General features: G+C 40.9%; 1 protein-coding gene across 11 annotated transcripts in view; it reads left to right on the forward strand.

Moving 5' to 3' along the window:
* LMO7 (LIM domain 7) overlaps positions 1–25,776 on the forward strand; it is a 214,280-nt gene that overhangs the window by 27,114 nt on the left and 161,390 nt on the right. The gene's annotated exons all lie outside the window — the stretch shown is intronic.

Below are 25,776 nucleotides of genomic sequence, written 5' to 3' on the forward strand. Positions count from 1 at the left end.
TTCTAGTCCTTGAAAGGATATTTCTAAATATCTTTGGAAGGCAACAATAGGTATATGTGTTTCTGCTCATAGTTTTTTGGGAAAAATTTATGTTTCATGGTTGAAATTGATAGCTGAAAAATATTGTTTTCAATTAGAAAAAGCATTTATGTACTGTTTTTGTGTTTAGTTATTTTAAAAATCTGAAAGTAATTGATTTAATTCTTACTGAATTATATACAACTGATAGATAAAATGTGGTTTATCTCCTTTGAAAATATACATCTGTTCTTTAGGTTTGACTATTTCCTACACATTTTTAAAAATATAGTCTTCTTTCTAGAAATTCCCTTGATTTTCTTCCCTGTGTCAAGATGCTTTTATCAGTGCTTTTTTTCTGTGATATTTTCTCTTTGCTTTGCAGTGGTGCCTCCGATTTTTTTCTTGGTTTTTAAATTTGGTAAATGGGATTTCGGGATAGACAAAGGTGAATGTAGGAAGTCTGTCGATAAATATTCTTAAATATTGCTTTTAAATCTAAAAAGTTGCTTCCATTTAAACTTTACTATTCCAGTTGGCTAAGAGAACACAGGAATGTGACCTCTTCTCAAGCCGGGCTTCTTGCTCACTGTGGACATACAAAGAAATGTTTTCTAGTCCTTTAAGTCCACTTTTATATATATCCAAACATTCAGAAATATGTTACATGGATTATGTCTTTCTTGATCTCATCATCGCCGGTTTTTACACATTCTGCATTCATAGTACAAAATCATTGTAAGATAGTATTCCTGTAGCCAGCATGGTAAGTCTTATTTACATGAGTATTCTTTGGGGCCCTAAAGCTGGTAAAAATGCACTTTCTTTTTAACTGAGTTGAAATTAGCACAACGGCAGAGGGTCAGATATGTGTATGGAATAAAATTTTTTTAGTACTTTTTACTTTTGAGGAAATAAAATGGCTACTCTGAATTATACTAAATGCTTCATAGTAGTTTAAAATTTTCTTTCATGCTCTTATCCTTCGGTGGAATAACCTATTAGATTTTTTAGTAATTTCTTTAGAAATTTACAGCTTTCAGAAAACTTTCAATTTTTTGACTGAGGTAAATTTTAGAAGCAATTAGAGTTCAGAAAGAAATATGTTCTGATAGTTTCCTTTTTTCTGTAGTATAATAATTGTTTTTTTATATATTCTGCATATTTGGGAGTAGTCATTTATTTTATAAACTTTATATGAGAAAAGATCAGATTTACTTTTGGATTCTTATTTTGTAAGTTAATAAAATTTTAGTCTGAGTGGAGTAATTAACTTGATAGATTTCTAATTCAAGGGGCAATTTGTATCTACTTGGCCTACATTTTATATGTTCTGTAACTATCCATTATTGAAGGCTAATATAGTTAATATAGTAGGGATTTTTACAAGCCTTGGTAGTTACTCAATTAAATGTATATTTTCTATTTAAGATCCTATTTTCTGCGTTATGAAAAGAAAATTGTGAGAAGATAGTTAGATGATATATCATAAAGTATTAGGATTTTTTCCCAATAATTTTTGGTGTAAGAATATTCTAGTGTGTTTCTGATTTCAGTTGGAGTCAAAGCAAACTTTTGTTTTTAATTTGGTAATGTTTTGGGGGTTATTTGTATTGATATAAACCATACTTACAACTTACACCGAAATGCGTTTTAAAAATTGACAATAAACTGGATTCTATTTGGAAGATGGATGTTATGGTGACTGTTTAATTTTGTAATTGTAATATTTTTTTGAAAATGAAGTTTTCCCATTTCTTAATTCTTTGTGTCAGGATTTCGAAACTTTAGAAAGTGGAAATCTTCCTAAAGTGTTTTCATTTCTGCTCCATTAGCTCTAGGATGAGGCATTTAATATTCTTGATCGCTTAGAATGGTGTAGAGTTGCTGCTGCCCTGGGACCTTACTGTGTTCCTAAGGCCGTTCCAGCCTTCTGCAGGGATGAAAAGGCAGCACACTGGTCCTTTCATTCTCTCCCTGTATTCACATCCATTCACATCCAGTAAATAGTCCTAGGCTGTTGAGAGAGGACTCACATGTAGGCTGTTTAACTTACCAGGCCTGGGGACTGTTCCCCTCTGCATCTGCCCTCCTTGACAAGCGAGAGTGTGGTACAGAGTGGTTCCAGCACTCCAGGCCCCCATACCCAAATCCATGCACGCTCAAGTCCCTTGTATAAAGTGGCCTGGTACAATTAGCCCTTCGTGACCTTGGGTTCCATATCAGCAGAGTGACTTGACTTGTCATTCTGCTGCTGGTCCCTCCCATTTTCTTCCTTCAGTATTTCTCATTGTTTACTTTGTAAACTTTATCTGAAAAACATAGCTAATCAGAGTGCTTTTTCATTTCTCTATGAGAGCTAGACCATCTTAGCTCTTCACCTGTCATCTTAGAATTTTTTCCTGGTGACCCAACATGGTTACTGGGTATTTTTGGTTTTTTTGCGGTACGCAGGCCTCTCACCGTTGTGGCCTCTCCTGTTGCGGAGCACAGGCTCCGGACGCGCAGGCTCAGCGGCCATGGCTCACGGGCCCAGCCGCTCCGTGGCATGTGGGATCTTCCCGGTCTGGGGCATGAAGCCGTGTCCCCTGCATCGGCAGGCGGACTCTCAACCCCTGCGCCACCAGGAAAGCCCGGTTACCGGGCACTTTGTTATTTCTCCACCTCAGAAATGATTCCTGTCACCCGTCACATCTGTCCCCAAATTCCTTTTCTTCACTTTATTTGAATGCTGAGAGGTCTGAAATACTTAGGTAATGGAGATTCTTCTATAAAGGAGAAACTCCTAATAATTTTGACATTGGGAAGTAGGATGAATAGCTTGCTTATATCCTCGTAAGCCAGGTTGTCAACCCATGTATTGATATTTCTAACTGGGAGAATGATTGAATTTACTTCTTCATTAGATTAGTATCTATTAAGGATTGTGTGTGTGTGTGTGTATGTGTGTGTGTGTGTATTCAATGCATGAGTGAAATTCTGGGCCTTATTCTGGGGGTACAGAAATGAGTAGCCTACGTTATATTTCTTGGTTTAGTTGTCTGATAAATGTCATCAGGCAGACAGGCAGAGGGAGCTATGGGGGAGGATAGAGCATGCCAGAATCAGACTGTAGGGGAAAGATTAGGAAATGCTTTCCAAAGAGGCTGTACTTAATCAGAGTTGTGGCCATGGTAGGTGTTAGCTGGGATACGTGAAACTGAAAGGCTTTTCTTCTAAGGAGAGGGAACAGGGTGTGCAGCACATGAGAGAGAGGGGTGTGCTCAGGGAATTCCCTGAAGGTTGGCATAGCTGGAGCTTCCAGGGGCAGCTGGACACCAGAGGGAACCATCTAAAGCAGCAGTTTTCAAGGTGTGGGTTGAGACCCCTGTGGGTCCCTGAGATCCTTTTATTTATAAAACAATACTAAGATTTCATTTGCCCCTTTCACCCTAATTCTCTCAAGAGTATGCTAAGAACTTTCTAGATGCTGCCCTGTGTATGATGATATCATTGTTCTCTTGTTTAACGGGATGTGTGCTTGTGGATTCTTGTGCTTTAAAAATTTCTCACTTTAGGGCTTCCCTGGTGGCGCAGTGGTTGAGAGTCCGCCTGCCGATGCAGGGGACACAGGTTCATGCCCCGGTCCAGGAAGATCCCACATGCCGCGGAGCGGCTAGGCCCGTGAGCCATGGCCGCTGAGCCTGCGCGTCCGGAGCCTATGCTCCGCAATGGGAGAGGCCACAACAGTGAGAGGCCCGCGTACCGCAAAAAAAAAAAAAAAAAAAAAAAAAATTCTCACTTTAAATTTCTAAAACAGTAAATAAATATTGATAGATAAGCCCACATAAACAAAAGTTCTTCAGGAACTTCAGTAATTTTTAAGAGCGTAAAGGGATCCAAAAATCAGAGAATGCCCTTTTTTTTTTTTTTTTTTTTTCTTTTTGCGGTATGCGGGCCTCTCACTGTTGTGGCCTCTCCCGTTGTGGAGCACAGGCTCCGGATGCGCAGGCTCAGCGGCCATGGCTCACGGGCCCAGCCGCTCCGCGGCATGTGGGATCCTCCCAGACCGGGGCACGAACCCGTATCCCCTGCATCGGCAGGCGGACTCTCAACCACTGCGCCACCAGGGAGGCCCGAGAATGCCCTTTTAAAGAGTTTGGATTTTATCTTGAGTGTTGTAGGGAGTCATCAAGTAACTTTTTGCAAGAGGGTGATGTGTTCAGTGTTCTTAGAGAGCAGGGGTGCTGATAGAAACACCAAGTGCTTAGGGGCCAGCCTGGGGCAGAGAGACTGTTAAACAGCTATGGCTGTAATTCCGGAGAGACGCGAGGGTTCGAGCTACTTTTGGTGGGATACACATGGTGGTGCAAATGGGGAGACCAAACAGGGGGTAGAATCAGTGGTTCTGGGAGGGTTTGGCTGTGAGGAAGAAGTCCAGCTCACTCCCAGGTTTTTGATGTGGGATGCTGGCAGCCAGTGGTATGATAAACTGAGTGGACAGGTTTGTTTGTTTTTCTTCTCCCCAGCCTTTTATAGGTATGTTCCTCTGTTTTCTGGCTTCTGTTGCCTCTGATGAGAAGTAAGCTGTAATTCAAATCATTGTACTCCTGTAAGCAAAGTGTCACTTTTCTCACCTTGCTTTCAGGATTTTCTGGTTATACTTAGGTTTTAGCAGTTTGATTCTGATGTGTCAAGGAATTATTTTCTTTGAATTTATCCTGCTTGGTATTTGCTTATCTTCTTGAATCACCAAATATGTTTCCCAATTTTTGAGGAGAGTTTGGCCATTATTTTATCAGATTATTTTTTCCTGTCACATTCTTTTTTTCTGGGACATCAATGACAATTGTTATGCTATTATGTTGGACATTTTAACAGTATCCCTCATGTCGCTAAGATTCACTTTTTTCAACCTTCTATCTTTTCTTCAGATTGAGTAATTTGCATTGATCTATCTTCAGCATATCTTCAATATCTTCAAAGGGTTCGCTGACTCTTTCCTTTATCATCTTCCTTCTGCTGTTAATATCGTCCAGTGAAGTTTTTATTTCAGAAATTTTATTTTTCATTTCTTGAATTTTAATTTGTTTGTTTGTTTGTTTTGTGGTATGCGGCTCTCTCACTGTTGTGGCCTCTCCCATTGCGGAGCACAGGCTCTGGACGCACAGGCTCAGAGGCCATGGCTCACTGGCCCGGCTGCTCCGCGGCATGTGAGATCCTCCTGGACCAGGGCACGAACCCGTGTCCCCCACATCGGCAGGCGGACTCTCAACCACTGCGCCACCAGGGAAGCCCACTGTGCCACCAGGGAAGCCCTGTTATTCAGTTTTATAGTTTATATTTCTCTGCTGAGATTGTCTTTCATTATTAGCATTTTTCCTCTCTATACCTGAGTATTGTACCTAAAATGCTTGCTAATTAGAACATCTGAAACATCTTAGGATCTCTCTTGATTGACTTTTCCCTTGGGAATGAGATCCTGTTTCCTGGTTCTTTTGTGTCAACTTATTTGGACAGTATCCTGGACATTATAAATGATGAGTTGTGGGAACTCACAATTCTGTTACATTTTGCCAAGAAGTGGTATTTTTATTTGTTTGTTTTTGTTTTGTTTTTGGTTAAAGCAGGTACTTCATTTGCCTGGATTCAAACTGTAAATTCTGTTTTACCCGTGGTGGTGGCAGCTTAAGTCTCAGTTCAGCTCTTTTTCCCTTAGTCTGGTGCTTGGAGTCTGCCTGCACATCTGTGGTTTGGGGGCCTTCAGAGATTTGGGAGGAGTTTTTATGCTTCCTTTCTCTAGCTCTGTCTGGCCTGGAATGTCCCTCTCATCTTCTGGTGACTGTGGTTTCCTGGGCTCTGTCCTCTAGTGCTGAAGCCCAGTGAGACTGTGTGATTTCTACCAGAATTTTAGCCACTTGCATGGTACAGACTGGGGCCTGTCCTCATCTAGCGTAGTTCATTCATTCTTTCACGTGTCAACTCACCTCCAGTCATTGCTTGTTTTCATTTCTTCCTCCAGGGCCTTCAGAAAATTTTTTTTTTTAATATATTAGTCCTAGGGTTGTAGTTCTTATCTGTGTGAGAGCTGGTCTGATAGGAGTTATTTGGCCATCCGAGAGGTGGAATATGGTATTGTATTGGTATTATTTACCAAGAAAGAGAGATTATAGAAAGACAGTCTAATTAAGTGGGAGGTGAGAGGAGTAGGAGGATGAATTTGATTTTGGTCGCGCTGAGTATGATGTTAACCAAAGTAGTTATCCACCAAGTGGCAGTTATGGAAGTGGGACACTTAGAGGTGTGGTTTGGGCTGGAGGTACAGATGTAGGACTTCTAAACGTGCCAGTGATGACCAAGATCATGAGAGTGGATGAGCAAGGAGGAATGTTTTGAACCAGAGGACTGACCTGAATTCATAACTCTGGGGAGCAGCTGTGTTTAAGAGGTAGGAATAGGATGAGGAACCCAGGAAGGAGATTCAAAGTGGAAGTGGAATACAGTGGACCCTTGCACAACATGAGTTTGAATTGCGCGGGTCCACTTATACGTGGATTTTTTTTGTCATCGATTGTGCACTACCGTCTACATGATCCACCAGCCATGTGTTGAATTCATGGAACTGTGTATACAGAGGGTCAACTGTACAGTTATACTCGGATTTTCAACTGCGTGGAGGGCACCCCTAATCCCCTAGTTGTTCAAAAAGTCAACTGTAATTTGTAAGGGAATGTTGTTAAAGAAACCAAGCTGGTGGTCAGCAGTTCTTAACCTGGGATCTCTTGACCTGGTTGGTTCAGGATTAAGTTTCAGGGGGTTTCTGAACTCTCTGCAGTGTGTGTATGTGTAGGATTTTTCTGGAGAAGGGGTTCATACCATTCATCAGATTTCCAGGAAGGTTTGTGACCTACAAATAGTTAAATGTTGAAATAAACAGTATCAAAACAACCCAATCGAAAAATGGGCAGAAGACCTAGACATTTTTCCAAAGAAGACATACAGATGACCAAAAAGCACATGAAAAGATGCTCAACATCGCTAATTGGTAGAGAAATGCAAATCAAAACTACAGTGAGGTACCATCTCACACCAGTTAGAATGGCTATCATTAAAAAGTTAACAAATAATAAATGCTGGAGAGGGTGTGGAGAAAAGGGAACCCCTCTACACTGCTGGTGGGAATGTAAGTTGGTGCAGACACTATGGAAAACAGAATGGAGGTTCCTCAGAAAGCTAAAAGTAGAATTACCATATGATCCAGCAATCCCACTCCTGGGCATATATCCAGACAAAACTATAATTCAAAAAGATACATACACACCTATGTTCACAGCAGCACTATTCACAATAGCCAAGACATGGAAACAACCTAAATGTCCATTGACAGATGAAAGGATAAAGAAGATGTGGTACGTATATACAATGGAATATTACTCAGTCATAAGAGAGAACCAAATAATGCCATTTACAGCAACGTGGATAGAACTAGAGATTATCATACTAAGTGAAATAAGTCAGAAAGAGATAGACAAATACCACATGATATCACTTATATGTGGAATCTAAAATATGACACAAATGAACCTATCTATGAAAGAGAAACAGACTCACAGTCAGAAAACAGACTTGTGGTTGCCAGGGGAGAGGGGGGTGGGGGACAGATGGATTGGGAGTTTGGGGTTAGTAGATGCAAGCTATTACATATAGAATGGATAAACAACAAAGTCCTACTGCGTGGCACAGGGAATTATGTTTAATGTCCTGGGATAAACCATAATGGAAAAGAATATAAATAAGAATGTATATATGTGTGTAACTGAATCACTTTGCTGTACAGCAGAAATTAACACAACATTGTAAATCAACTATACTTCAATAAAAAATAAAAAAATAAACAGTGTCAAATTAAAGTTCAGAAAAATGACTGGAGAGTGTCTATTTAATCTACAAATTTGGAGCTCACTAGTGGCTTAGAGCGATTTCAGGGTGCAGGTGGAAGACAAATTGGACTTCACTGAGAAGTGAATCGGAGATGGAGATGCAGAGCTAAGGGCAAGGAGTATAAAATTCTCCTGCAGGAAGAGTGGATGGTAAGGGGAGGAGAGATTGCCTGATAGAGGGGAGTAAGATTAAGAAAAGCCTAACAATGCCCCGCCTGGCCTCATGTGTCTCAGGGCCCTTGCCACACTATCCCCTTTGTGCTTATGTCCTGAGGTTTTTAGTTTGTGAAAGCTGCTCTGCTGTCAAACTCTGGAGACTGCTTGTGTGGGCCAGCATGCCCGCATTCATAGCTTTTGATCCCAAAGATGTTATGAGCGCCATGACGACGACGATTTGTTTTTCTCTTTAGTTTGGTGTTCTTTCCCTATAGCACATTTTATTTTACTCTGCATATAGTAAAGGCTTAATGTCAGTGGCGTCAGTTTCAGGTTATGGGATAGGGCCATGATCCGGTGGAAACAGTGGTCCCAGTGCCAAGGGTGTAGAGAACATCTCTGGTGCATGGTTTCCCTTACAGCTCTCCATGGATGCTCTCAGGTCCCTGGGGGGATTCCAGGTTGCTATGTATGAAGGTTTCCCTGTCGTAAGCCCTTAGAATAGGGAAAGGCTTTCAAAACGTTGTCCAGGAGAAGTAGGGAAGTATGGAATATATCCCCCGCTCCCCATGCTCCCTTCCCCCGACCTTTGGACTTCTTTTCTTAAGAGAGAAGTGTGATTAGATGGGAAGACACTAGGCTGAACTACTATGGGAATCAGAAAAGTAGGCTGAACTGGGGAAACTGAGATTTTGTAGCTTTCTGAACTCATCCTGGTATCCTTCAGTTAAAGGAAATCTGCAAAATAGCTATTGTGGCTCATTCCTATTGCTTGTTTTATTTTCTGTCGCTGAGAAGTAGAATAATTTTCAGCCTGCCTGTGTCCCCTCCTCACCCAAGCCAGCTACCTTAACACTAATTCTAGTTACTGCCAGCCCTAATGAAGCCGTGCAGTGTCACTGTACTTCTAATATCAGATAATGGTGAAAATAATTGATCAAAGATTAGATGAGAGCTAATTCTCCAGCAACATTCAATTCTTTAAGAAAAAAAAATTTTAATTTATTTATTTTTTGGCTGCGCTGCAGGGCACGTGGGACCTTAGTTCCCCAACCAGGGATCAAACCTGTGCCCCCTGCCTTGGAAGCGTGGAGTCTTAACCACTGGACCGCCAGGGAAGTTCCTCAACATTCAATTCTTATACTAGAAACTTGTTAAGAAATGAATCTATAGTTGGATAAATTTGTGGTAAAGACATTTTGGACCCTACCCTTCTCAGACTCTTAGCCAAAGAATAAAATATATCAAATCAGTTTAGAAGTTCCAGCTCCAGAGCCAATGCACTGCTCTCCTCACCTCTGTGAAAGCTGTGTATCACCTTGAGTTGTCACTGCTTGGTGAGAAAGTGCAGGGCAACTGCGCACAGAAAGTGGAAAAAGTTCACAGGGCTTCTGAGAAACCTGAATGCTTTGGATAATCTGCATATTTTGTTCACTGCTTAATTTCTAAAAGTACAAATGGAAACGTAGTATACACACTATTCCGTTCCATGATTTTGGTACTTAACAGGATAGCTTGACAGCCCTTATATATTGGCACATAAAGGGCTTTAAAAAGTTTTTGACAGTTGCAAAATCTAATATTTGTAATTACTGTATTTTATTGACTGGATGAACTAGAGTTTATTTAACCTGTCCCCTTTTGATAGGTACTTAATTTTTTTCTGATTTTTATAATTATAAGCAACGCTTTTGCGAATGACATTGGGCGTACGTCATTTTGCATGTGTGCGGTTATAACTGTAGGATGAGTCCCAGCAGCTGAATTGTTGTTTTCCTCTCTAGAGGGTCTGCCAGTTTACACTCCCACCAGCCACGTAGGAGAGGGTCTGTTAACCTCTATTCTTATTCTTTGTCAGAAAGATGAAGATGGTATCTTGTAGTTTTGATTTTGTATTAATCTTATTTATGAGATTGACCATCTCTTAATATGTTTAAGGGTAATTTGTTTCTTTTCTGTTAACTATATTGCTTCCTCCTTTTTGTAAGAGCTCTTTATTTATTAAGGAAATTGGCTCTGTCTAGGATGTGAGCTGCAAGAATTTTTATTTTGTGTGTGTGTGTGCACGTTGGTTTGTGTTTTGACTGTTTTTCTATGAAGAAACTATCTTTGTACGTAGTTGAGTTTATTAATCTTTTCTTTTGTGGTTTCTGGGTTTTGTATCATAGGGACCTTTCTCATTCCTAGAGTACCAAAATCTCCTAGTTTCTTTAGGTTATTTTGTAGATTCATCTTTTATACTTTAAAATCATTGATCTATCAGGAATTAACTTACTCTAAGGCATGAGCTATGGATCTAACTTTCTTTTTCCCTCAGATGGCTACCCAGGTGAATTCACCTCTTTTTTTTTTTTTAATGTGATCTACCTATGGCAGACATTACAAGTTGTCTATCTGATATCCATTCTTCTCTTGTCACCCTTTGAACAGTGACATTTATGAGAATATTAGTAAATCCAGATGAAAAGATTTGTCTTCTTAGACACCCTTGTGCTGAGAGTGTCCATGTGTCACAGGTGACTATAGGGTGGAGCTTCCAGGAGAGCTATTGCCTGGGTGACAAAGAGGGACAGGCTGATAGCATAACCCTTTGGTTTTATCCTTTCCCTCTTTTCCTGCCTAGGTGAGGGTAGAAGGTACATATGGCCAGCATTTGTAGGCCATCGGGGAAATGACTGTGGATTACACTTTGAGGATGGATACTAAGAACTTCACAGAAAAATGTAACGGAAATAAAACCCTTGTGGAAAAAATTCCAATCTCTGGCAGCAGAGGTCAGAGTGCTTCTGTGTATGTGTATGTTGGCAAACTCAAAGCAGCGGGTGAGGGCTTCCCTGGTGGCACAGTGGGTGAGAGTCCGCCTGCCGATGCAGGGGACATGGGTTTGTGCCCCGGTCTGGGAAGATCCCACATGCTGCGGAGCGGCTGGGCCCGTGAGCCATGGCCTCTGAGCCTGCGCGTCCAGAGCCTGTGCCCTGCAATGGGAGAGGCCACAACAGTGAGAGGCCTGCGTACAGCAAAAAAAAAAAAAAAAAAAAAAAAAGGGTGAAATACAATGGAAGAATGCAACTAAACAGAAGGACCGACTTCTTGGCTTTTATTCATAATATATTGGCCTTCCCCAAATTGGACACGAAAATTGGGGTATTCACAAAACTACAATGAAATATGAAGGCATCTCAAACCAAATGTGTTGGTTTTCTCACTGGGTTGTAGCCTGGTTTTTGAAAGGTAGAGAAAATCTGCTCAAAGGATGTGATCTATTTGGTTTCAGCTTACAGACAATATCCTAATTAGAGTAATGAAATAAATAGTATCCAATATTTAAAAACTAGAGATTGAATTATAAAGGAAATACAAGTAATAATTTATTGAAATTACTGGATCGAATCTGCCAGCAACAGCAAATAGTTGTGGTGAATATATGGTTTCAGAGTCAATTTCAACTCCCCATCCCTGCTGTTTATGATTTTATTTTCAGGTTAGATTATAACAGAAGAATGTTCAAACATATTTGTACCCTGTATTTCCTTTCAGTTAAAGTCTTTTCTAAACCAGATTTAAGTTAGGTTCCACAGTTGTAAAACAAATGTTTTCATGAAACAATGTTTAAACAGACTTATTTAGGAAATTGAGCTTTATTTTTTTTAAGGTTGATACATCCTCCCCCCCCCAATCTTAGCATTTGTTTCAGTTCCAAAAATAAACTTAAACACACTTTTTTGGAATACATTCTCTCCTCTATGGTGTTGATGGAAGTCTGAACCAATGAGCCAAATCCGGAGACATCTCTGTCGCTAGAGGCAAGCTCTGGAGGTGGTGGGTGAGCTTTCTCAGAGGGAGCTCTGTATCTAAATGTTACCCAACCACTCATTGCTGGAATGCTATTCTTTAAACAAAGAATGAGTTATTCACTTGGTTGAAGAAGGTGGTCAATGAGACATGATGCTTGTAACAGAAAATTGAACATTTTTTAAAAAATTAATTTATTTTTGGCTGTGTTGGGTCTTCGTTGCTGTGCGCGGTCTTTAGTTGCGGCGAGCGGGGGCTACTCTTTGTTGCAGTGCATGGGTTTCTCATTGCGGTGGCTCTTCTTTGTTGTGGAGCATGGGTTCTAGGCATGCAGGCTTCAGTAGTTGTGGCACGCAGGCTCAGTAGTTGTGGCTCACGGGCTCTAGAGCACAGGTTCAGTAGTTGTGGCGCACGGGCTTAGTTGCTCCGCAGCATGTGGGATCTTCCCGGACCAGGGATTGAACCCATGTCTCCTGCATTGGCAGGCAGATTCTTAACCCCAGTGCCACCAGGGAAGTCCCTGAAGAACATTTTATCAATTGTCTCCCTCTTCGTAAATGTCTCCTCCTTGTGAAACAGACACACACACCACACACACACACACAGATGTCATTTACACGGTGCCTCTTCGAAGAAGCAAAGTAATAATTAAAATACAGGGGAAAATTTAGAAAGTTTCCCCTAAAACTGCACATATTTTTAGAAGATTGCATATATAAAGTGTAGCCACCTTCTTGTGTTTTTTTTTTTTTTTTTTTTGCGGTACGCGGGCCTCTCACTGCTGTGGCCTCTCCCGTTTTGGAGCACAGGCTCCAGACGCGCAGGCTCAGCGGCCATGGCTCATGGGCCCAGCCGCTCCGTGGCACGTGGGATCTTCCCGGGCCGGGGCACGAACCCGTGTCCCCTGCATCGGCAGGCGGACTCTCAACCACTGCGCCACCAGGGAAGCCCCACCTTCTTGTTAAAAGCATCCTTAGCATTCTCCGCGGAGCAGAGTAGACCATCCGTACATGTTGACGGAATGGATGAATAAAATTACACTGTCAAGTGCAGCATGTTAATTATGGGACTTTCTCCAGACTGAGTATTTGACTGACTTGATGAAACAGTGACTGTGGCTACTCATTGATCTCTGTGATTGCTAAAGGAATTATAGTTAACAGAAACAGATTTTTCAGAGCTTGCCCTGATGCATCTAAGTTGTACACAGAGAAGCCAAGCCCTGGAAGCTGGTTTCTTTACATTAATATGGATGCCTTCTCAGTGTCTTTGACTGCAGCGGGGCAGTGAACCTGAGGCAGTGTAGCAGGTAATGTAACACCAGGGCGGGGGAGCAAGAATTTGTGAGGTGTTGATTCTCTTGAATTCCGTGAATGTCCCTCTCTTTGTATCAATCCACACCTGAAGATTAGGTTTGTTCTCCTCTGGATAAAACATTCTTTATTTAATGCATTCCACAGCAGCTACCAACTGAATGTGAAATTTAAACCTTGTTTCACTAGCTAACAAAGATGAGAAGACATTGCATTATTAAAGCTTTTAGCCAATAAGAGGGGTGTTAGGTTCATAAGTTGAGGACAACCCCGCCCCCTTCGTTGTTTTTAAAACAGAAACAACTATTCAGGGGTAATACTTTTCTGTAATAAGGTGGCAATTCTTTGATGATAACACCTAAGGCCTTTTTCAAGGGCTTTTAACCTATTAAGTGTTTAAAATTGTAAATTGAACTTATTACTTTCAGTCTGCAATTGAAGTTTTTAATACGAAAGCTATGAAGTTTTACTTTTGGATCAAATTCTGGTAGCTCAGCTTTTATTTTGTGCCCAAGATAAGAGCAACCTATCTTTCTTTTTTAGAGAGGTTTTTAAGGCCTTGTTTATGGTATAGAATGAGCCCAAGTATTTTTTTTTTTTCCTGGATTGTTTTCCATGATTTTGTTTAATTCAGAAGTGACATAGCTAATCCTACATACATTAAACACTAATAAAACCTGCATATTTGGAGTAATGGCATGGACACTGGTGGGAGATATAGACCTCGGAAAGTCCTCTCTACATAAATCTACACTAATACTTTTGACTAATTAGAGATTAATTTATTTAATGATTCTTTAAAATTGCAGTTCTTTTCTGGGAGAATTAACAATTATCATTCAATTTTACCAGTATCTGCCATCAGATTTTGACTCACTGGGGATATGTTTTGTATTGATGTTTATAAGCTGCTTTATATTTAGATACTCATTCAATAAATAGGAGTACCTACTATGGGCTAGTGACTTTTGTAGGTATTTGGGATATATTAGTGAAGAAACCAGGCAAACATACAGAGTAACTGTAAGTGTTAAGTTTATTACATAATTCAGCCAAATTTACTGATTTTACTGAAACTCTTATAGTAGAAGTTAGCTAGATTTCTTGAACGCCTGAACGACCTTTTTGGCCAACCCAATAGGCTGTGCATTTATCCCTGCAACCTTAGTTTTTAAGGAATATTTTCTAATGGGGCTCCGCAGAGCAGAGTTTCCATGGCGACCTTTGGAAGATGGGGTGGGGATGGGATTTATAGACTAGTGTATATGGCTCTTCAGTGATGCTCAGAATCTTCTGCCCCCCACACCCCTTTTTTTTTTTATTAGACCAGCTCTACGCCTATCAGTTTACACATGGGAATTCAGTATACTATTTCTTTAAAAAGGAGCAATCTACTTTAGGTTATAAATGGAGTGGGTGAGTGTTGGAAAACGGAGAATTATCTTTTTGTTTGAAATTTGCCTTAGACAACAGTGGTTTAGATATTCTGTGATTAACCTTTGTTGTCATATTCTGTGTTCATCTATGAATTTAACTTCTTTCTTGTCTTTCCAGCTTGGTAAAACTGTTCAGGACACTAAACAGATGATTATCTGAAATCCACAGCTCTCTTAGATGAAAGTTTGGAAACGACCTTATACATAATCTGGCATTTGATTATGTTTTTTCTGCTCACTCCCTCAGATGAAGAAATGATGAGAGGGTATTTGTATCAGCTTTTGCCGTGATCATGCTGTGTCACAACTTTGAAGTGTAGTCTTTGGACCACCTGCATCAAAATAATCTAGAATGCTTTTTAAAGCTACAGATTCCCAGCTCCCACCCTGGACCCACTGACTCAAGTTTAAGAATCACTATCTTAAACCTCGTTTCATATCAGCTCAGATAATGGCAACATTTCTGATAGCTGTTTCACATCACGTGTCTCATATCTTTTTTTTATTGAGGTGTAACTTACAGTGAAATTCACCCTTGGTAGTGAATTGAGATCTGACAAAATGCAGACAGTTGTGTGACTGCCACCTACATCAAGATACAGCAGTTTCATCCCCACCGCCCCCCTCCCCCAAATTTCCTTGTGCACCTTTTGTAGAGGATCCTTCCTTGTTTACCCCCTGTCCCTGGCAACCACTGATCTGTTTTCTGTCCTTGAAGGTCCTTGGGGTTTTGTCATTTTGAGAATATCATATAAATGGAATCATACTATTTGTAGCCTTCTTTCACTTAGCATAATGCATTTGAGACTCATTCACGTTGTTTGTATCAGTACTTCATTCATTTTCGTCGCTGAGTGGTATTCCTGGAACAGATGTACCTCAGTTTATCAATTCCCATTTGAAGTATATTTGGGTTGTTTTTAGTTTTTGGCAATTATGAAGCCACTGTGAACATTCATGACAGGCATTTTATTTCACTTGAGTAAATGCTGAGGCATGGGATTGATGGGTCTTCTTGTAAGTGTATGTTTAACTTTATCAGAAATTGACAAACTGTTTTCCACCTTGATTCTTTCTCTTTATTATGCAAATGATGTTGAGTACTTTTTGTGTGCTTAGTTGCCATTCATATACCTTCTTTGATGAAGTGTTTGTTCAGATTATTTGCCCTTCTTTTATTTTATTTTTTTTTAAAGTGTTTTCCTTTTAATGTTTAGCAATTTTCATGACATGTGAATAGTATTCTAAGCTGTTAAATGGTAGAATGGGAACTGCCTTGTTCTGTGACTTTTTTTTTTTATATATAAATTTATTTATTTATTTTTGGCTGTGTTGGGTCTTCGTTTCTGTGGGAGGGCTTTCTCTAGTTGCGGCGAGTGGGGGCCACTCTTCATCGTGGTGCGTGGGCCTCTCACTCTCTCGGCCTCTCTTGTTGCGGAGCACAGGCTCCAGGTGTGCAGGCTCAGTAGCTGTGGCTCACGGGCCCAGTTGCTCCGCGGCAACTGTGGGATCTTCCCAGACCAGGGCTCGAACCCGTGTCCCCTGCATTGGCAGGCAGATTCTCAACCACTGCGCCACCAGGGAAGCCCCTTGCCCATTTTTTTTTTTTTTTTTTTTTTTTTTTTTTTGCCCATCTTTTAAATTGGGTTATTTGTTTTCTAGAGTTCTGTTTTCTGGATACAAGTCGTTTATCAGTTGTGTTTTGCAAAAATTCTCCCAGTGGTTTGATTTTTTTTTTCAGTGTCTTTCAAAGAGTAGAATTTGTGTCCCAGCACTAATTATTGTCATCCTTATTTAATGCAATCATATATTTCTGTTTTTCTTCACAGATTCCTATTCAGCTGTGCCATTCTTCTCTAGTACTTTTAAGCCCACAAACATATCAAATATATCCACTGGCAGTATGGTGTAGTGGGAAAGAGTATTTTCTGTGTATCCAAATTTGGTCACTTTGACATTTCATAGTCATTTTTTTCTTTTTAAAATTTTTATCATCAAAGGCAGAAAGTCTCATGGGAAGGGTATAGGAGTTGGCCAACCTTCTTACGAAAATTTGGTTCAGTAAGAGAAAAAAATAGAGGCTTAGCAATTCTGTAACTTAGCTAGAGAGTGTCAGAGCCTGAACGGGACAGCAGGTGTCTGACCCAAAGCTTGTGCTTGTTACTATGTACTGTCCATTCTTTACTAACCATTTTACTCTTCTTCATCTGTTTCAGTGAAGAGCCTTAGTTTTTTCCTCTTATGTATTATGATGTACAGTTTACAGAGAGCTTTGGTTGACAGCTATTGAGTAATCTTAGAGGCCCCTTCAAGGTTTGATCATCTATGACATTGTGCTTTATTGGACTAATTCTGGTAAATTCCACCCATCTTCAGCTATTTGTAAGTTATTGCGTAAAAGCAGTGATATTGGGAAATTTAAGCATGTTTTCTGTAACTTTCCAATTCGTTATCCCACAGGTAAGTTTCCCAGAACTTGTTAGATTATGAAAAAAGGTTTTGCCTTTGAGTATCCTTTGGTTTAGATTTTCCACGGAATTTGCCTCCATTTCATTTTGCATAGATTTAGTAAACATCCTGTAAATGCAGACTTGAACTTGGAGTAACCTGCGTTTGCAGTTTCTGTGAACCCCGCTGGCCGCCGGGAACTAGGCTGCCACACCACAGATTTGCGTTCTTTCCCCCTTCTGGCTAGAGTTGACTCATGTTTGTGTAAAGTTGAAGGAAACTAAAGCCTCATCCCACACTATTGTCTTCCAGAAGCATGCCAAAGAAAGAGACCAATTAAAAGATGAAAGCCTGGCAATGCATTTTTTTTTTTAATTTTATTTTATTTTATTTTTTTGCTTTATAACAAATTTAATCAGTTATACATATACATATGTTTCCATATCCCCTCCCTTTTGCGTCTCCCTCCCACCCTCCCTATCCCACCCCTCCAGGCGGTCACAAAGTACCAAGCTGATCTCCCTGTGCTATGCGGCTGCTTCCCACTAGCTATTTACCTCACGTTTGGTAGTGTATATATGTCCATGCCGCTCTTTCACTTTGTCACAGCTTACCCTTCCCCCTCCCCATATCCTCAAGTCCATTCTCTAGTAGGTCTGTGTCTTTATTCCTGTCTTACCCCTATGTTCTTCATGACATTTTTTTTTCTTAAATTCCATATATATGTGTTAGCATACAGTATTTGTCTTTCTCTTTCTGACTTACTTCACTCTGTATGACAGACTCTAGGTCTATCCACCTCATTACAAATAGCTCAATTTCATTTCTTTTTATGGCTGAGTAATATTCCATTGTATATATGTGCCACATCTTCTTTATCCATTCATCCGATGATGGACACTTAGGTTGTTTCCATCTCCGGGCTATTGTAAATAGGGCTGCTATGAACATTTTGGTACATGTCTCTTTTTGAATTATGGTTTTCTCAGGGTATATGCCCAGTAGTGGGATTGCTGGGTCATATGGTAGTTCTATTTGTAGTTTTTTAAGGAACCTCCATACCGTTCTCCATAGCGGCTGTACCAATTCACATTCCCACCAGCAGTGCAAGAGTGTTCCCTTTTTTCCACACCCTCTCCAGCATTTATTGTTTCTAGATTTTTTGATGATGGCCATTCTGACTGGTGTGAGATGATATCTCATTGTAGTTTTGATTTGCATTTCTCTAATGAGTAAAGATGTTGAGCATCCTTTCATGTGTTTGTTGGCAGTCTGTATATCTTCTGTGGAGAAATGTCTATTTAGGTCTTCTGCCCATTTTTGGATTGGGTTGTTTGTTTTTTTGTTATTGAGCTGCATGAGCTGCTTATAAATTTTGGAGATTAATCCTTTGTCAGTTGCTTCATTTGCAAATATTTTCTCCCATTCTGAGGGTTGTCTTTTGGTCTTGTTTATGGTTTCCTTTGCTGTGCAAAAGCTTTTAAGTTTCATTAGGTCCCATGTGTTTATTTTTGTCTTTATTTCCATTTCTCTAGGAGGTGGGTCAAAAAGGATCTTGCTGTGATTTATGTCATAGAGTGTTCTGCCTATGTTTTCCTCTAAGAGTTTGATAGTGTCTGGCCTTACATTTAGGTCTTTAATCCATTTTGAGCTTATTTTTGTGTATGGTGTTAGGGAATGATCTAATCTCATACTTTTACATGTCCCTATCCAGTTTTCCCAGCACCACTTATTGAAGAGACTGTCCTTTCTCCACTGTACATTCCTGCCTCCTTTATCAAAGATAAGGTGACCATATGTCCGTGGGTTTAACTCTGGGCTTTCTATCCTGTTCCATTGATCTATCTTTCTGTTTTTGTGCCAGTACCATACTGTCTTGATTACTGTAGCTTTGTAGTATAGTCTGAAGTCAGGGAGCCTGATTCCTCCAGCTCCATTTTTCGTTCTCAAGATTGCTTTGGCTATTCGGGGTCTTTTGTGTTTCCATACAAATTGTGAAATTTTTTGTTCTAGTTCTGTGAAAAATGCCAGTGGTAGTTTGATAGGGATTGCATTGAACCTGTAGATTGCTTTGGGTAGTAGAGTCATTTTCACAATGTTGATTCTTCCAATCCAAGAACATGGTACATCTCTCCATCTATTTGTATCATCTTTAATTTCTTTCATCAGTGTCTTATAATTTTCTGCATACAGGTCTTTTGTCTCCTTAGGTAGGTTTATTCCTAGATATTTTATTCTTTTTGTTGCAATGGTAAATGGGAGTGTTTCCTTGATTTCACTTTCAGATTTTTCATCATCAGTATATAGGAATGCCAGAGATTTCTGTGCATTAATTTTGTATCCTGCAACTTTACCAAATTCATTGATTAGCTCTAGTAGTTTTCTGGTAGCATCTTTAGGATTCTCTATGTATAGTATCATGTCATCTGCAAACAGTGACAGCTTTACTTCTTCTTTTCCAATTTGGATTCCTTTTATTTCCTTTTCTTCTCTGATTGCTGTGGCTAAAACTTCCAAAACTAGGTTGAATAAGAGTGGTGAAAGTGGGCAACCTTGTCTAGTTCCTGATCTTAGTGGAAATGGTTTCAGTTTTTCACCATTGAGGACGATGCTGGCTGTGGGTTTGTCATATATGGCCTTTATTATGTTGAGGAAAGTTCCCTCTATGCCTACTTTCTGCAGGGTTTTTATCATAAATGGGTGTTGAATTTTGTCGAAAGCTTTCTCTGCATCTATTGAGATGATCATATGGTTTTTCTCCTTCAGTTTGTTAATATGGTGTATCACGTTGATTGATTTGCGTATATTGAAGAATCCTTGCATTCCTGGAATAAACCCCACTTGATCATGGTGTATGATCCTTTTAATGTGCTGTTGGATTCTGTTTGCTAGGATTTTGTTGAGGATTTTTGCATCTATGTTCATCAGTGATATTGGCCTGTAGTTTTCTTTCTTTGTGACATCCTTGTCTGGTTTTGGTATCAAGGTGATGGTGGCCTCGTAGAATGAGTTTGGGAGTGTTCCTCCCTCTGCTATATTTTGGAAGAGTTTCAGAAGGACAGGTGTTAGCTCTTCTCTAAATGCTTGATAGAATTCGCCTGTGAAGCCATCTGGTCCTGGGCTTTTGTTTGTTGGAAGATTTTTTATCACAGTTTCAATTTCAGTGCTTGTGATTGGTCTGTTCATATTTTCTATTTCTTCCTGATTCAGTCTTGGCAGGTTGTGCATTTCTAAGAATTTGTCCATTTCTTCCAGGTTGTCCATTTTATTGGCATAGAGTTGCTTATAGTAATCTCTCATGATCTTTTTTATTTCTGTAGTGTCAGTTGTTACTTCTCCTTTTTCATTTCTAATTCTATTGATTTGAGTCTTCTCCCTTTTTTTCTTGATGAGTCTGGCTAATGGTTTATCAATTTTGTTTATCTTCTCAAAGAACCAGCTTTTAGTTTTATTGATCTTTGCTATCGTTTCCTTCATTTCTTTTTCATTTATTTCTGATCTGATTTTTATGATTTCTTTCCTTCTGCTAACTTTGGGATGTTTTTGTTCTTCTTTCTCTAATTGCTTTAGGTGCAAGGTTAGGTTGTTTATTCGAGATGTTTCCTGTTTCTTAAGGTGGGATTGTATTGCTATAAACTTCCCTCTTAGAACTGCTTTTGCTGCATCCCATAGGTTTTGGGTCGTCGTGTCTCCATTGTCATTTGTTTCTAGGTATTTTTTAATTTCCTCTTTGATTTCTTCAGTGATCACTTCGTTATTAAGTAGTGTATTGTTTAGCCTCCATGTGTTTGTATTTTTTACAGCTCTTTTCCTGTAATTGATATCTAGTCTCATAGCATTGTGGTCGGAAAAGATACTTGATACAATTTCAATTTTCTTAAATTTACCAAGGCTTGATTTGTGACCCAAGATATGATCTATCCTGGAGAATGTTCCATGAGCACTTGAGAAAAATGTGTATTCTGTTGTTTTTGGATGGAATGTCCTATAAATATCAATTAAGTCCATCTTGTTTAATGTATCATTTAAAGCTTGTGTTTCCTTATTTATTTTCATTTTGGATGATCTGTCCATTGGTGAAAGTGGGGTGTTAAAGTCCCCTACTATGAGTGTGTTACTGTCGATTTCTCCTTTTATGGCTGTTAGTATTTGCCTTATGTATTGAGGTGCTCCTATGTTGGGTGCATAAATATTTACAATTGTTATATCTTCTTCTTGGATCGATCCCTTGATCATTATGTAGTGTCCTTCTTTGTCTCTTCTAGTAGTCCTTATTTTAAAGTCTATTTTGTCTGATATGAGAATTGCTACTCCAGCTTTCTTTTGGTTTCCATTTGCATGGAATATCTTTTTCCATCCCCTTACTTTCAGTCTGTATGTGTCTCTAGGTCTGAAGTGGGTCTCTTGTAGACAGCATATAGATGGGTCTTGTTTTTGTATCCATTCAGCCACTCTGTGTCTTTTGGTGGGAGCATTTAGTCCATTTACATTTAAGGTAATTATCGATATGTATGTTCCTATTCCCATTTCCTTAATTGTTTTGGGTTCGTTATTGTAGGTCTTTTCCTTCTGTTGTGTTTCTTGCCTAGAGAAGTTCCTTTAGCATTTGTTGTAAAGCTGGTTTGGTGGTGCTGAACTCTCTCAGCTTTTGCTTGTCTGTAAACGTTTTAATTTCTCCATCAAATCTGAATGAGATCCTTGCTGGGTAGAGTAATCTTGGTTGCAGGTTTTTCTCCTTCATCACTTTAAGTATGTCCTGCCACTCCCTTCTGGCTTGTAGAGTTTCTGCTGAGAGATCAGCTGTTATCCTGATGGGGATTCCCTTGTGTGTTATTTGTTGTTTTTGCCTTGCTGCTTTTAATATGATTTCTTTGTGTTTAATTTTTGACAGTTTGATTAATATGTGTCTTGGCGTATTTCTCCTTGGATTTATTCTGTATGGGACTCTCTGTGCCTCCTGGACTTGATTAACTATTTCCTTTCCCATATTAGGGAAGTTTTCAACTATAATCTCTTCAAATATTTTCTCAGTCCCTTTCTTTTTCTCTTCTTCTTCTGGAACCCCTATAATTCGAATGTTGGTGCGTTTAATGTTGTCCCAGAGGTCTCTGAGACTGTCCTCTGTTCTTTTCATTCTTTTTTCTTTATTTTGCTCTGCAGCAGTTATTTCCACTATTTTATCTTCCACCTCACTTATCCGTTCTTCTGCCTCAGTTATTCTGCTATTGATCCCATCTAGAGTATTTTTTATTTCATGTATTGTGTTTTTAATCGATGCTTGATTCATCTTTAGTTCTTCTAGGTCCTTGTTAACTGTTTCTTGCATTTTGTCTATTCTATTTCCAAGATTTTGTATCTGGGAAATAGAATCTTGGATCATCTTTACCATCATTATTCTGAATTCTTTTTCAGGTAGAGTGCCTATTACCTCTTCATTTGTTAGGTCTGGTGGGTTTTTATCTTGCTCCTTCTCCTGCTGTGTGTTTTTCTGTCTTCTCATTTTGCTTATGTTACTGTGTTTGGGGTCTCCTTTTTGCAGGCTGCAGGTTCGTAGTTCCTGTTGTTTTTGGTGTCTGTCCCCAGTGGCTAAGGTTGGTTTAGTGGGTTGTGTAGGCTTCCTGGTGGAGGGGACTAGTGCCTGTGTTCTGGTGGATGAGGCTGGATCTTGTCTTTCTGGTGGGCAGGTCCACGTCTGGTGGTGTGTTTTGGGGTGTCTGTGGACTTTTTATGATTTTAGGCCACCTCTCTGCTAATGGGTGGCGTTGTGTTCCTTTCTTGCTAGTTGTTTGGCTTAGGGTGTCCAGCACTGTAGCCTGCTGGTCGTTGAGTGAAGCTGGGTGCTGGTGTTGAGATGGAGATCTCTGGAAGATTTTCGCCGTTTGATATTATGTGGAGCTGGGAGGTCTCTTGTGGACCAGTGTCCTGAAGTTGGCTCTCCCACCTCAGAGGCACAGCACTGACTCCTGGCTCCTCAATTTGGGATGATGTGTTGTCTATTCATGTATTCCACAGATGCAGGGTACATCAAGTTGATTGTGGAGCTTTAATCCGCTGCTTCTGAGGCTGCTGGGAGAGGTTTCCCTTTCTCTTCTTTGTTCTCACAGCTCCTAGGTCTCAGCTTTGGATTTGGCCCCGCCCCTCCGTGTAGGTCGCCGGAGGGCGTCTGTTCTTCGCTCAGATAGGACAGGGTTAAAGGAGCAGCCTCTTCGGGGACTCTGGCTCACTCAGGCCAGGAGGGAGGGAGGGGCACGGAGTGCGGGGCGAGCCTGCAGCGGCAGAGGTCGGCGTGACGTTGCACCAGCCCGAGGCGCGCCGTGCGTTCTCCCAGGGAAGCCGCCCCTGGATCCCGGGACTCCGGCAGTGGCGGGCTGCACAGGCTCCCGGAAGGGCGGTGTGGGCAGTGACCTGCGCTCGCACACAGGCTTCTTGGCGGCGGCAGCAGCAGCCCCAGCGTCCCACGCCTGTCACTGGGCTCCGCGCTTTCAGTCGCGACTCGCGCCCGTCTGTGGAGCCCCTTTAAGCAGCGCTCTTAATCCCCTCTCCTCGCGCACCAGGAAACCAAGAGGGAAGAAAAAGTCTCTTGCCTCTTCGGCAGCTCTAGAGTTTTCCCGGACTCCCTCCCGGCTAGCTGTGGCACATTAGCCCCCTTCAGGCTGAGTTCTCGCCACCAGCCCCAGTCCTCTCCCTGCGCTCTGACCGAAGCCCGAGCCTCAGCTTCCAGCACTGCGTGCCCCGGCGGGCGAGCAGACAAGCCTCTCGGGCTGGTGAGTGCCGCTCGGCACCGATCCTCTGTGCGGGAATCTCTCCGCTTTGCCCTACCCAGGTATGTGGGGAGTTTCTTGCCTTTTGGGAGGTCTGGGGTCTTCTGCCAGCGTTCAGTAGGTGTTCTGTAGGAGTTGTTCCACGTGTAGCTGTATTTCTGGTGTATCCGTGGGGAGGAAGGTGATCTCCGCGTCTTACTCTTCCGCCATCTTACCCGGAAGCCTGGCAATGCATTTTAATCTTCTGCCTGGTCTGGGTGGCCTCCAGGCTCTGTGGAGGAGAGGAAGCAGCAGAGCCTGTGGAACATTTACTTGGATTTGTCCTATGGAAACTAACTCAGAACTCAGCTGCTCATGGTTTGCACCGAAACAGCTCACGAAGAACAAGTTGAAATGAAAGCCATGCTCTCCGGCCGACCTTTGAGTGCAAAGCTCTGTGAGGCCTGCAGTGGTGGCTGACACACACAAACATTCAATAGTGAGAGAAGTTGGAGGAAGCCTGCATATAGAGGAAGTATCTACGGGTTGTGACAAATGACAGAAAAATGATACAATTTAGTAGCAAGTTTGATGGTCCTTTATTCAAGGGAAGATAATTCATGGATGGGGGGCGTACTGTTTCTGAGGGATTTGGGCAAAAGCGAGTTGACAGAGCCTTCGAGGCAGCAACATGGACATTGCATGATTGACCAGGAGGCCAGGAGTATCCTGGGAAGGCTAACAGGTCTAGCGTTTTCTAGCGTGAGGTGAGCCGAGCTGGAGGATTGGGGTCCGTGTATGTTAGGTGTCCTTGGCAGTTTTCCGTAAGTGTAGGCTGACTTCGGTTTAGGTTTGTGATGTGGGCCGGTCCACTGGAGTGGCCTCCATTTTTTATCAGCCGTAATTATGTATATGAAATAAGGGGTGATGAAGAGGGAGAGAGTGGCTACTTCAGTTATATCAATTTACTGCGAAAGAAGGCTCCGGCATCCAAGATTTCCCTCTTACCTTTTTTTTTTACCCCCCCCCCTTTTTTTTTTACAAGGGGTAAAATATGTTGACACTGGCTTTGTGAGAGGGGGCTCAGCTATGACAGATTAATGGAATGTGTGCAGATGTGTCTCTAGGCAAGGTTTGTGGAAACAATACCTGAAAATAAATCCTTACAGTGAAAGAACTGGCAGAGCATTAGGAGAAAGTGGGTTACGCGTGCAATTGGTCATCCCGTGGGGGATGAGAGACCCTCTACAGGGTCTGCCTGCATGAAGGCTGTTCTCCCTGTTCTGGACTTGTTATCAGTGACTCTTTCCAGAATGTGTTTCCATAAAGTGACTACTGTTTATATGGAAGGGCTAAACCATGACTGTATTAGGATTTGTTTGGTCAGAAATATTCGGCTGTCATGTGAGATTGAAGTCTTAAGTCACTGGAATAAAGGATGTGTAACTGTTGAAGGGAAAGGACTTGGGAAAGCTCCAGAACACAATACGAGTAACTTGGGAGAAAGCTGTGATAGGGGATAGCACTTCTGGGCCACCAGAGGGCAGCATGCATTCAACAACTATTTTCTGAAGTCTGCATTTTCAAGTACCACTGAGGACTGTGTGAAAGGGGGGCAGACCCTGGAGTGAAGTCAACTTTGTACTGATTTTATGCTCATCCCATCCACCTTGGATGACTCCAGCAATATGTCATTTTTTGTCTCTCCATCTTTTTCTTTCTCCCCAAGCAGAGTTATTCCACGGCTTTCAATATATATCTCTATGTAGCACTTACTGTATTTTTCTGTTTTTTACTGAAATATTTTATTTGAAGGAACATAAAAATTAATTGCTTTTACCATGTGACTGTGAAGAATTAACTGCACCTTCCCAATAAAAATTTAATCGTTACTTTTATGACATGAAAGTAATTAAAGTCATTTACAAAGACAATATCAGTTGAGACTCATCCA

Source organism: Mesoplodon mirus (assembly GCF_964341445.2).
Source record: "Mesoplodon mirus genome assembly, chromosome: 17".
Lineage (NCBI taxonomy): Eukaryota > Metazoa > Chordata > Mammalia > Artiodactyla > Ziphiidae > Mesoplodon > Mesoplodon mirus.